General features: G+C 39.9%; 1 protein-coding gene and 1 long non-coding RNA gene across 6 annotated transcripts in view; one reads left to right on the top strand and one right to left on the bottom strand.

Annotated features, from left to right (window-relative positions):
- The window catches only part of LOC118256752 (uncharacterized), a 171,381-nt gene extending 158,705 nt beyond the window's left edge, over window positions 1–12,676 (bottom strand). For 3 of the 4 annotated variants that reach the window (XR_004781318.2, XR_004781316.2, XR_004781315.2), the window contains exons 1-3: window positions 12,548–12,670; window positions 5,811–5,892; window positions 4,194–4,297 (exon numbers count right to left, since the gene is read on the bottom strand). This is a non-coding gene — a long non-coding RNA (uncharacterized LOC118256752). Of the gene's footprint in view, window positions 1–4,193; window positions 4,298–5,810; window positions 5,893–12,547 lie in introns of all 4 variants that reach the window. The other variant, XR_004781317.2, reaches the window with a different exon arrangement.
- A 188-nt stretch (window positions 12,677–12,864) lies between these two features.
- TTC1 (tetratricopeptide repeat domain 1) overlaps window positions 12,865–13,076 on the top strand; it is a 33,056-nt gene continuing 32,844 nt past the window's right edge. Inside the window, exon 1 of one of the 2 annotated variants that reach the window (XM_035563917.2) lies at window positions 12,865–12,943. The gene's annotated coding sequence lies outside the window, so the exon portion shown is untranslated. The remainder of the gene's footprint in view (window positions 12,944–13,076) is intronic. The other variant, XM_050713560.1, reaches the window with a different exon arrangement.

Genomic DNA, 13,076 nt, shown 5'->3' with positions numbered 1-13,076 from the left:
ATAGAAAAAAAACAACATATAAATATGGGGTTGGGCAGGGGAAATGTGTATGAAAGTGTGTGTGTACACATGTGCTAGTCGCATGTTTGGATGCCTGAGAGTGGAAGTGAGCAATGCAGCTGTGTAGTGTTGGTTGTACCTCTCCAGGGTACTAGTTGCCACTGATTTTGCCTGTAAAAATCTTGTTGTTGTACTTCACTGTACATTTGCACTTTAGAAATGGAAGACAATGTCTTAATTAACGATTAAAGTAATTTCGCAACAATTTAAGCACTTGCACATATTACTACAGAACTGGAATTTGGCCAAGTTCCCTCACCACAATACTAAATCCAAAATAAAACATTCGTGGCAGTTAAATTTGCCATTGTAACTCTTAGGATGTTCTTGAATCTCTCTACAGTTGCTTCCCTGCCATTCCCTTATATCAACAGTTGAGAACTCCTCTATCCTTCACTGTGTTCTTTTTTGAAAGTTTGAAAATACCACCAATGATAAGAGCTCAGAATCTACAGTTCAGCACATCAGTAAGTGTCCTGAAAAACATTCAGGCTACCAGATCTGATTTCTAAAAGCAACACTCGTAAATCCCTCCCTCGTAAACAGTGCGGTGAACTCAGCACAAAAGAGCACTGACCGCTGGAGGCCCAAAACCCGGCTTTAAAACAAATGTGCTGAGCCCTTGGTTCTTTCAGCACACTTGGAAAATAGCACTGCACTCTTAGAGGCTTTTAATTTGCCACTTAGGTAAGAAGAGAAGGTATAAAAACAATGCAGTATTGTAAGAGTTTCACTGCCATTAATAGTTTTGTGCCCAATAATACAATACTGTAACATAATTCCCAAGAATATCGTCTATGACATTTTAGGTCATATTTGGAATTTATTTTTGTCTCTTGCAACTAAGTGTCAATCATGAACCTAATGACTGATTATTTTTTTTTTACTCAAAGTGGTATAAACCATGAAAATTGGCATTTACTCCTTCCTCCAACTGAGACTTTCCTCCTTTGGAATTTTAGTGACATTTTTATTAAAGCCTGAAACAGAGAATGAACCATAAACAGATGTGCTAAAAACACCCAGGGACAGTTTAACAATGCTAGGTCCCAAGGGAGAACCATTTCCTTTTGTTTCCTTAAATGTGTATTCTCAAATTAAGTTGACAGGGATGGCTGTGGCTTGTGGTTAGATGAAATATCTCCCAGTTCACTGAGCAAAGATAGGAAAGTCATGTTCCAAGGTCTTCCCATGGTCATATGTTATAGTGAGAACCATATAAGTACATTTGGAGTCTTACCCTGATCCCATTGTAGTTATGGCAAATCTCCTATTTAAATAATGCCATTTTGATTGTACGGAAGGCTGTAATTTCTTCTTAAGAGGATAACGCTTATAAAATTTTACAGTATTATAAGACAGATAAACAGACTCTTGTTGCTCGCATATGGAGGTTGCCATAAAGGATATTTTATCTACCTATGATATACTAATATGGAGTTACCATCTTTGAGCCTCTAAATGGGAGAGAACTATATTTTTAACATCTGCTATAATTTTTGGAGGGAACCTACAGATGTCCTTAAAAATTACTGTCAATTGAAAATAAATTTGTGTAACCACCTGACAGCACAATTCAGCTAAATTTATGTATCATCCCTGCACATTTTTACATATAATATTACAAAACCTGCAAGGAAAGTTCCCATACTGTTTTTTTTAATGTACAAAAAGCAAATCTCAGTTATTTTACGACTAAAAAAACAGCTTTCCCTGAATACTGTAATTGATCAGGAAGAAAAGATATGCATCAACATCATGCTTGTCCACGCCATTTACAATAGCCAGTGCCCCTAACCCCTATGAATCATAGGCCAAAACCCTCAGAATGCAAAAAACCCCAAGACACATGTCCGATAAGACTTAGAGAGTGGAGGAGAGAAGGTGTTCACAGGCAGACCGTAATATTTTTCCCAAAAGATCTACTGTTCTTCTAAAGGTTTGGGCTGGGAAGGCTGCTGGGCTCTGCTGGGACAGCAATATGAGCTCATCTATCCCTGCTACTACGCTTTCTCTCACAGCCAGCCACAGTACCACTGATCTTCACATCATAATGTTTTAGTTAGCATGGAAGGCATATTTGAACTGCATGCAAAATGTATGAGGCTCAAGAGCCACAAGACCTCTCCCCCGCAGCGCTTCCCTTTCTCAAGCCCGAGCCCAGCAAGTATATTAAGGGCATCCTTCCTGGGGACATGAGGAAGTTATGCTGCTTTGACAAGAAACACGAAACTAAGGGAAGCTCTGCTTTGGGATCTCTAATACTAGGGAAAACAAGAAAGTGAAAAAAGTTTACTGAAGTCGGAAATAATCACAGGCAATCAAAACAAATATATTCTGTCATCTCTAAGACAGGTATTTCCATCAGACTCATTTTTCTTAGTGTATTCATTAGGCCACATCCTAAGATGATCCTAAGGGATCATCTGATACCTCCCTGGCATCAGACAGATGAAGGAATGACGGACTGTAGGCTCCAGCACAGCAAACAGTGATAACAGAAGGAAGTGAGAATGAGTTCAGGCAACACACAATACATACTTCAGATACCATTTTAACAAACTGTCTTATTCTTCATCACTGCCCAATTAAATTTTAAGATTAGAGAGCCCACAACATATAACTGTAACAAATATAAGATGGATGGATTCCTAACATATCTCCAAAACACATTTCTCTTCTGGAATATTTTTTCCAGGTCATGAACATATCTTGCCATGCCAGGCTCTCCACAGCCACGCATAACATTACATGATATTTCCATAACAAATAGACCACTGCTCGTCTTCTAAGTTTTTTACCTTTCATCTCATCAATTCCTATTTTTGTAAGGTTTCATACAGTCTGTTCTTTTACTAAGCAACACTGCACCAGTGGGAACCAACCCATGCAAGTTTGCTAAAAGCACGTAAGACTTCAAAAGAGTCGTGTCACATCTGCTCATATGTAGAGCTTACTTCATCTCCAGCCACAGCTTCAATGAAGATACAGGCAATCATAGTGATTGTTAACACAGAGAAAAAGTAATACATGCATCTGGAGGTAGGACCATGAGGCTTACAGAAGAGAAAGTCTGCCATACTCACCTTAAAATATGAAACTCTTGCAAGGCCACCTGATTTCTCTAGAATTAATCCATTCTAAATGCCTTTATTTTTGCTACTGGAATCTTCTGTGACTGCCAAGCCAAATGAGACCGTACAAATTACCATCATCCATTAGTCCTTCACCTGTAGCAACGTTTGCCTTTAAAGGAAAAACTACTTGGGTCAGGGCATCATCATCAAACCCTGTGGGCCAAGCCCATATTAGCCCAATTTTTTAGTACAGCCAAAATTCACTTGACAATCAGAACATCCACAATCTAGTGAAATGGCAATTGGAACACCATGGCAGTCTATCAGATGCAACTACAGCCCATCATGCATGTTTTTTTCTGCATAATAACAGACCTGCTCATGAACCCATTTTGTGGGCAAATAGCTTTGCCTCCAAAGAGGAGTTGCTGCCATTTAGCATAGAAGTTGCTGGTAAAACACTGTGAATTTCTCCAGGTTAAGCTACTGTGTGGAGCTTAATCGCTAACTAGAGGTTTGTACAAAGCCATTCAGTTGAGAGGCACAGCTGTAATGGCTCACAGAGTATTGTTACAGCCCAGCTGCACATAAATTAAACCCATTAGGCTTCAATACACTCACCTATCATGAAAATGCTTATTTTTGAAAAGAGTTATGGTAAAATCAATTCAACTGAATGAGGCTGAAACTCTAGAGCATTCTACACTCTTTAGTCTTTGGAAATGCAGTTTTCTATTATCTTTCCAAATGCGACAGGAAGAGAAGAGGGGACATTAATATTATAAAGTGCAGTTCTAGCCTGGAAAATGTAAAAATAGTAACTTTCTGTTGAACAGATGTGCTCCTTGTTCTCAGTCAGTGCACTTGACTTTCACCTGACACAAATGAGCATAAAAATGCACATCACAAGAGATGATAATCCACAGCAGATATGGTATGAAGGTATTGGTATACTAACAACTGCTTATTTCTGTCAGTGACCACAAACTAGCCAGCTCATTCCCAAGAGAATAAACTGGACTCTGTTTTGATACACTCTACAGCAGATACACTTACCTTTTTTCCAAATCAGGCTTGCAGTGCTATGGCTCACACACTTCATCAGGCAGAAGATCGTACTGTGGGGATGACGCATCATACAAAGAAATGTCATTTTCATCCTGAAGTAGTGAAAAGGAAATATTTCGGCTACAGCTAACATGAAGTCACACCGTGATAGTTTTAGTCACTTTAATGTAACCAAAAAACGTTTCTGCCCACCAGGACTTTTTTGGGTCTTGAAGGAGTACTAGTTACCTTCTATGTGAAGCATATTATAATGCAAAAGGTAAATCATGATTCCCAAGACCAGGAAAAACACCTGATGCAGTAACATAGTGGTCAGCGTTTAGGAAAATTGCAGCCTCTGCATTTTTTTTTAATGTTTCATCTGCAGGGTGTATAATATAGTCTGCACAGACACTGCACAGAGCAAAGAACAGTACTCCTCCCTTTCAGATGTCTGTGCACAGCACTAATGACATATCCTCCTCTGGCACAATGCATCTTGAGGTCCCAGCTATACATGCTACAGAAGCATGGCTTCTACAGGAAACATCCACCAAAACTTTTTCTCTAGGGTTTAAGGCACTACCCAGAGTGATGGGAAAATTGAAGCCAAGGGTCTCTCTTACAGAATGACCGCTATGCTAATTGCCATTCTGTTCCAGTTTGTTCTCTTCCGTTTTTTAAAAAGGTTGAGCTTTACTCTCCCCTACAAAGAACAGTTGAAAGTGCTTACCCTCAGCAAAAGTATCTAGACTGTGGATCCTAAGCATTTGCAGATACCAAGGTTCTTGGAGAAGGCAGGGTTTCGGGATGCCCCACCTCCTTCCAGCATGTCCTAGTGCATGCCAGCAGACATCTTTCAGCTTAGCGCATGTTTCAGGGAGCGTGTGTTAGATCCCACTGTCAAACAACTAACTCTTTCCATGCATTGCGTAGGACCCATAGACAATAGTATTTTGTTCTCTTTTGTTATAAGAAAACCTTCAAAGGCTCACAGAAGAAAGGGGAGAAGCTATTTTACATATAAGTGCCTCACTGGAGCCATCTGCTCACTAACATTACAAACAGACAGAAATGATTCATCTTCTTAAGCTCTCTCTATCCATTACTTACTATTTTAGGTTTGTATACATATATATACAAACAACTCTAAATTCCTTCATTATTCTCTTGGGAAGTGTAATTATTGGTTTGTCTATGAAATGAGAGAGAAATTTCTCTCTGAATGCATAGTAATCAAAGCATCATTAACCATGCTATCTGTGGTTAAAGTGTACAGAAATCTTTTACTCTGTTATCCTGTCTGTTTAGAAATATTTGTGCCAGCCAGTTGAGAACAAGCATGATGTTTGTAAAGGCACCAACAAATTTCATATACATTGAACAGTACATAACATTTTCTGAGAAACACAGAATGAAATCTAGATATAAAAACAGATGTGGTTTAGCCCATTCATAGAAAATTCTGGATTCAGGAAGATGGTCCTTATTCCGATATCCTATGCAAAGCTGTTTTCACCTTGGTTATAGATGAAAACATGGATACATATATAAGTTTGTGAATAACATATGGCTCATTAACTTGCATGAAGCTTTACCCTGGCATTTTAAAGAACTGAGGCTTACACAGTCGTGTTGTCTGTCCATCCATCTGTCAGCTTCTTTTCCCATCCTCTTCTCATTAGCCTTTGAACCTCTTCATTGATTTCTACCAAATTGAACCAGAAAATAAATTAAGAAAGATAATCAATTCCATATTATGAAAATTGGTGGCAGAGTAGAAAGGACCCAAACTAGTGTCTCCTCTCAGATTAAGACCTTTCTAAGTCTGTCCCTTGATCACTTTCAAAGCCTGCTGGCTACTTAAGCTTGTACACGCTGACTAGCTAGTCAGCACATATACAGCCCTGAAGCAGCCAAGCCACATGCTCCCATTTGCCTGATAAAACAGGGCAATGTGGAACAGGGCATGTTGACAACATGGAAGACAAATGAGGGTACTGAAAACACTAAGTGAAACAGAGAAGTGTTAAGAGAGAAAGGTCACAAATCCACAGGAAATTAGCCCTTTTTCATCTTAATGGTCACAGGACAACTTGTTATAACACGTTTATCTGACTGGTTTATAATTAAAATGAGCATAGTGTTCCTGTAGAGAAAAGCAAGACTATTATGTCCATTTATGTCACTACAATGTTAACTAATGCATCAGCATTCCTCTGCTCTCTCATCTTAGTTGTAAAAGCATAAAGTTAGGTTCAATTTATACTCAGTTGCAATCTATGGTTTGGCTTTTTCCTCAAATATCCATAATTTTAGGAATATCATATTCAAAACTGAATGCACAGTTCTAATAAGGTATGTATCAGTATGTACTTTTTTAATCATTCACAATGACACGCTTATCACTGGTTTTAATCAAGCACTGGGATAATGGTAAAGCTGTATTTTTTATTTACTCCTGTAACCAGTGAACTCCACTGAGATTACAAACATGTCTCAGTAACTTCATTTTTCCGTTAGCATCACTGAGGGTGTAAGTCTGAAACCAAGTGAAAAAGCAGCATGTCCCAAATGAAAGTCATTATCTGCAAGATGAAATTATTTATCTGAAAACTATAAAACTTACTGTGGCATATCTTACCTGAGGGAAATATTTTATTACCATATTTTAATAATTAAAAATATAGATACATTTACAACTGTTCATAATCTTTGCAACAGGTAACCTAAAATAACAAGATTAGTCAGATTTCACGTATCAGGATAAAAAGGCTATCTGCTGGGCCTAGTAAAATTTTTCTTCCAATGTGGAACACTGAAATTCCACCTATGCTAGAAATCACTAATCCAAAATTTTCATATTGCAAAGAATATTTGCAAAGAGAGAATGCAGTGATGACTACAGCCATATGTCATTCTGCCATCTTTTCTCTCAGGAAGGATCACGTAACATGCTTTTTGCTTACATGGATAATCAATAGGAAAACATGCTCTGTTTTATCTGTTCTTAATGTAGTAAGCCTTTGAGATAGCCAGTCACATTGAGTACTTCTGCTGCTTCTCACTTCCACTCACTTTTCTTTTAGGAGTGGTACTTGGCCAGCTAAATCTGCTGACCAGCTGTGAGAGCCACAGATTACAGTTTGGGAATTCCTGAATTAAATGTCCTCAGGGGGTTGTTTATAGTAGTCTGAACCCCTCCATTTTTTAGCGTTTAGTATTGTCATTGTTGGCCATGCAATTCCACTAGATGAATCAGTGACTTCACTCACAATAGTAAATCCTGTTTTAGACACTCTAATGATGTGAATTGGCATAGTTTTGAGCTCTGATGAGACAAATTCATTAACACTGGCTGAATAACAAGCATCTTGCTCTACAAATCATGTAAACAATGATAAAGACAAAGAATAGTCTTAATTAACAGGCTGGGATTTTATTTTATACCCACTGAATTTGAGTCAAAATGAAAACAATAGGTATTGGCATAAGGTCTTTCAGGTAACTGGAAGATGACAGGGAAAGGAAATCTAGTGTTGTTACTGGAAATTTCTGATGTCAAAATATATTAGCTGGACCAGCGAAGAACAATATGCCTATTTATTGATTTCCATCCATTTTATAGGACTTCAGCCAAGGTATGGATAAAAAGAGAATGGACAGTCTAAATGAGTAAGTGTCCTTCACGGTTTCTTGAATAAGTCAAACTAAAAAGCAGATGTAGTAGAAGTTTAACTTATAGCTGATTAAAAACCCTTTAATTGCCTGTTTCACAATTTCCTTTAAAATGTTCTATGGGAAGCACAATAATTTGATTCCACTGAGACTTGTGTGCAAATGTTTAATTCTAGCATAGAACCTGAACTCTATATGACCTCCAGAAAATGGTAATTATTTTTCCTTTGCTTGATTTGTTAAGGTTTGGTTTCTTCACTGTGAAGATCAAAAAAACTGTCCTCAAAAACAAATTTAGAATATGCTCTCCAGCCTGAGGTAATTATTACAGCTTATCCCCATTCTTTTAGTTAGCTTAGCGTCCAACCCTGGACTATTTTAATAAATGGGATCTTCAGCCTTGATTTCCATGAGAACTACAACAGGTTTACAAAGAACAGGGACCCTCAGCATAGAAAATCCAACATCGCCACCTACTGGATTTCTATTCCAGTTGGGGTTCACAAATACTGTACTCCAGCTCAGAATTTGCTGGAGTTTACACACTACTAATTCAGCCTCTTTAACAGTGAATCAGGAATATCTTTACTGCAACACTTAAACTGAGAGGAGCTGCACGAGCAAGATGGGCAAAAGAACAAGCCTGGGTCAGGTTGCTGGGAAAAGGCCTTTTCAATAGGCAGAACTCAGAACCCCAAAATGCTCTGGTCCTGCAGAGCTCCTCCTGTAAAGCTCACACATTCTGTGACAAACAAGAGATACCAACATGTATACACAGCACCCACTTTGTGGGCCTCACGCTGGCCCTACCTTGTGAATCTTCTGCTTTAAATGTCAGTATTTGAGAAAGTTTGAAGCCTGCAACATTCAAATGCATACCCTCATAGTCTCTGGCTGCTTGGACCCAAAGGTTTGGTTCTGTCTACTGGTAAAATTCAAAGCTTCCTGCAGGCCCAGAGTTGAAATTCCTGAAGACCTTTTATATTTTATGAAACAAACAAATTCAGGATCACCCCAAACTTACATGAGAAAATCCACATATTCCTGAGCTATATGAATATGAATTGTTCATCAGATAAGGGAGTTGAGAACTTGAATAAGTAACAGTTCATGGAAACTTTTAGAAAAACAACGCGGCTTTCTGGAATGAAATATTAGAAAATCGTTATCCACAAAGAGAAATGTGTAATAGACTGGTATCAAGTCTGCAGGAGGGAGTGCAAGATTTAACAAGCAAAAAGCTGCTTTTATCTACCACAAAACAAACAAAATGCTTTAAGGATGATTTTTCAAAATGCAGGGATATCTGTTTTTTACGGTCAGCTTTCTTCCTTTCTCATATAAATCAGACGAATAAACAAATGAATTTCATCACTGAAGTGTCACCCAGTGGGTCCTTCAGATCACTGTAGTTGTTCATACAGATCAGATGCCTAGTTATGTACAGAGCTCTCTTGAAAATCTGACCATAAATACTGGAGCTACAATCTCCCAGTGTGAGATTTAGTGTCAGGTACTATTCTCAGGAGTTTGTTCAGCAGAAAATCATCTGGCCTTCAGTACTTAAAACTATTTTATGTCTACTAGTAGATTTTAGGAACATTTTACCCTTGGAAATAAACAAAATTCTGACCATCTTTGGTCTTGTTAGAAGATAAACGTTTGAGTCAACTCAAGAGTATTGGGCCATGAATTTCCATAACTTTACTGAAAGAGCAGAGCCATTTCACCAAATGCCAACTAGGCATTGCTGCGAAATAGAGAGTAACTACTATCAACTGTAAAAATGGGATTTTAACAATCTGAATAAAATGCTCTACACTTCCCTGCTGCCCTCTTGTCTTCTGTAATAGCATTGACAGTTGTAAAAGATAGGCAAAATCTAAGGTTATCTTGAAAGGAGTAAAGAGTAAAAAAAAATATATATATATATGCACAATCTAGTAGAAAACTTTCATGTTAGAAACAAAAGAATATAAATCTTTCATATTCGTCCTCCCTTTTTTTCTTTCAGCACTACTGAGAAAGTTAAAGCCAACTCAACGTTCTTCACTTCCTGCAGCTTGTCTTTTCACACACTACATTGCACTTGAGTCAGTTTATCATGCCAGATAACATCACCCTCCTCAGGCTGTGGGTTTGGAAAGAAACAGAAAAAGGTTGGAAAGACAAAGAAGGTCTTGGTGGAAGAAAGTATTGAGATATAGACTCTTTCTCTGACTTTTGTCTCTTCATCTTATGTCTGGCTCAAGAAAAATGTTGTAATATTAAAATGTTCCACCTGAGGAACTTAGTGACCCTGGATTTTGCTGCATGCTTACCCCGGGGAGGTAAGCCCATTTAAAACAGGGAATGAACCTCAACAATACAAGTTAAGGCTTCCATAGCTCAACTTTTATCCAAACATATCTACTTATGCAGGATTACATGTTCTTGATTTTTTCAACAGGTATTCGCTAAAATAAACATCACTGCTCTGAAAAATCCCCTAGCACCAAGAAGATTAAATAAATGATACTAAGATTTCATTTTTTGTATATGTACAAGCTTCAGCTATTCATACACTTCTACTTAAAGCAATGAATTACAGATTCTAAAAGGTGGATTACGGCAGTAACATGTTCTGTTAGAACAAGTAATATTTAGCAGCAAAAGCTGACAACTGCCCTATAACCTCCAGGGTAAGTGTTTCTTACTAAAATGTATATATTTGAAGATACTACAAGAGAATTTATTTCTTTGTTTTCCAAGCATAAAGCAACCTATGAACACAACTCTTCTCTGAAGTTTCAAGTGCAATGAAGAGAACGTGAGACATACAGTTGTCAGCACTCAGGAACCTTAAGGACAAAAGTCACATGCACTGACTACGTTGGTACGTCATGAGGAGTTGGAGTCTTTCTCCTCATTTGCCAGTTGGAGGACCGGCCCCCTGCAGAAGGCAGAGAGCCCCTCAGGTTCTTCTGGTGGCTTCATCCCCTGAACACCAGTGAACTCTCTGGGCTTCTACTCCACAGTGGCATCGAGGGACACTTCTAGAGAAGGGATATTTGAAGACTTTCACTGAGCTGCATGTGCTTAGGGCTAACATCAACAATCATAAACTGCAGTCCTTTCTGCTAAAAAGGACTTCTGGGGACACCCCCATCTTTAATGTACTAGGACCCTGGGAAAGCTTGCCCTTCTTGCTAGATTTAGAGTAAAGATTCATGAGAGAATGAATTCATGAGAAACCCTTGATGCCCAGTATTATTCCCACCAGTACAATTCTTTTGGGGGATGGAACCCTGTGTCTTTTTTCCCAAACCCCTGTGCTCTTTGCACAGCCAGGGGAGTTTTAAATAGCATTTTATCCAATTTAAAACTGCACAGCTTGATTTTGTACCACAACTGTAATTTCCTTCTCCCTTTTCAAATGAAACGATATTTAACAGGACAGCGTAAAGGTTCAGAAATATTTTCCGTAAACCAGAATAAATTACAGTGCTAGCAGAACAGCAAAAAGGCACATTTTTGTGGGCTAAATCACTGCAGCTGGGATGTTGCAGAATGCTGAATCTACTTTTTTATCCAGAGAGAGGGGGAAAAAAATCAGCCAAAGACATCCTGTTTGCTTTCACTGTAACTAGCCATGTTCTTGCCAACTTACTGCAAAGTGCTTCAATATAATTTAATGCCCGCATCCATTACTGATACCAACACACTCAGTTACTAGAAATGTTCATCTAGAAACCCAAATCAAACCAGTTAAGACCAAAGATGAATCTAGCATCTAGATCTTCAATTTTTACTTTAACTTTGATATGCTGAACAACCCACAGGCCCTTCAGACTTGAATCAAAGTATGGTGATATCATTTAGAAGTCTAGAAGACAGGACAGGTCTCAAAATATTTTTAAGGACCCATCTCCTCCCCAGGACGCTCACATGTGCTAGATACACTTCAGTCCACCAGTGGAGATCTAGAGATTTAATATTTTCTTGGTGTTTTTAACAACTGTGTGTGGTAACATAAAGAGCTGGCACAGCTTTAATAGTCTCAGCATATTTTGCCATGATACAAAGGCAAAGAAAGGGAATCCCCTTCCTCATAAAAGACCAATTACTGTTTTTAAGAACCCATATTCACTGAGGATCATCCTCAATCACATCCTGCTGATCAGGACAAATTCTACCCAACATGAATCTGGAACGTATCTCTCTATGTTGCAGAGATCTTTTAGTTGTTGAAAAACTTCCTGAAAAACTGTTTAGAGCAATGAAAGCCTCATAAGAATACGTACTGACTGCCCCATGGCTTGGCACAGCGATTTTCCATAAAAAGGCGCTGCCTCGCATACTTTCCACTAGGTCAAAACTTGTGGAAAATTCAGTTTTGTTTCTAAGTTTGAGGTGCAACATTTGTGTGGTACGGAATGACTGGATGCAAAGCAAAGTGACAGGGGGCTTTATTCCAGTACTTAGTTACACAGAATTTGGTTTTCACATGCTACTGGAATAAAAGATAAATAAACCTGAAGTTCGTCACACAGCCAACCAGTTCAGGGTGCCCTGTAAGCGGTACAGCCGTGACAAGCCATATAGCTGTTGTCACTAAAGGAACAGGCAATAGGACCAGTATCCTTGGGGCCAGTACCCGGGGCCCTCTTCCTCCTCACCCACCGGGCCCTCCCTATTTCCCTCACCTTTATTTTTCAGGGGAGGGCGTCTCACCCCAACGTGCCTCCTCCAGCCCTCCCCCAGGCCTTATTTGTGGCCTCACCACAGCCGGGGCTCTGATGGGGCTCTGACTCAGGCTCTACACGGCGCTGCTCAGGGCCCTCAGGCCTATAACGCCCCCCCCCCTCCCCTCTCCCCTCCCCTCCGCTCCCGCAGGCGGGCCCGCGGGCCGGCACCGCCCTCTACGTCCCGAGAACTACAAATCCCAGCAACCCTCAGAAGCCGAAACCCCGGCAACGCGTAGCGACTACAAACCCCAGCAAGCCCCGCGCGCAACGCCCCCTTTCTATTGGCTGGCCCGGAAACAAGAAGCGACCCGCGAGGTGAGGCGGGCGCGGAGGAAGGCGGAAGAGAAGGCGCAGGTCGGGGCCTAGGGGTGGCCGGGCCCGGTGGAGGCCGTACCGGGGGGGCTGGGGGGCGGCGGGGGACCCGCTGCACGCAGCCTGGGGGGCCCGCGGGGACGACAGGGCCCCGGGGCTGCAGGTGGAGGCGGTG

The sequence above is a fragment of the Cygnus atratus genome, chromosome 14 (genome assembly GCF_013377495.2).
Source record: "Cygnus atratus isolate AKBS03 ecotype Queensland, Australia chromosome 14, CAtr_DNAZoo_HiC_assembly, whole genome shotgun sequence".
Classification (NCBI taxonomy): domain Eukaryota; kingdom Metazoa; phylum Chordata; class Aves; order Anseriformes; family Anatidae; genus Cygnus; species Cygnus atratus.
The sequence above is the reverse complement of the archived record's forward strand: the minus strand, read 5'-3'. Positions and strand labels throughout refer to the sequence as shown.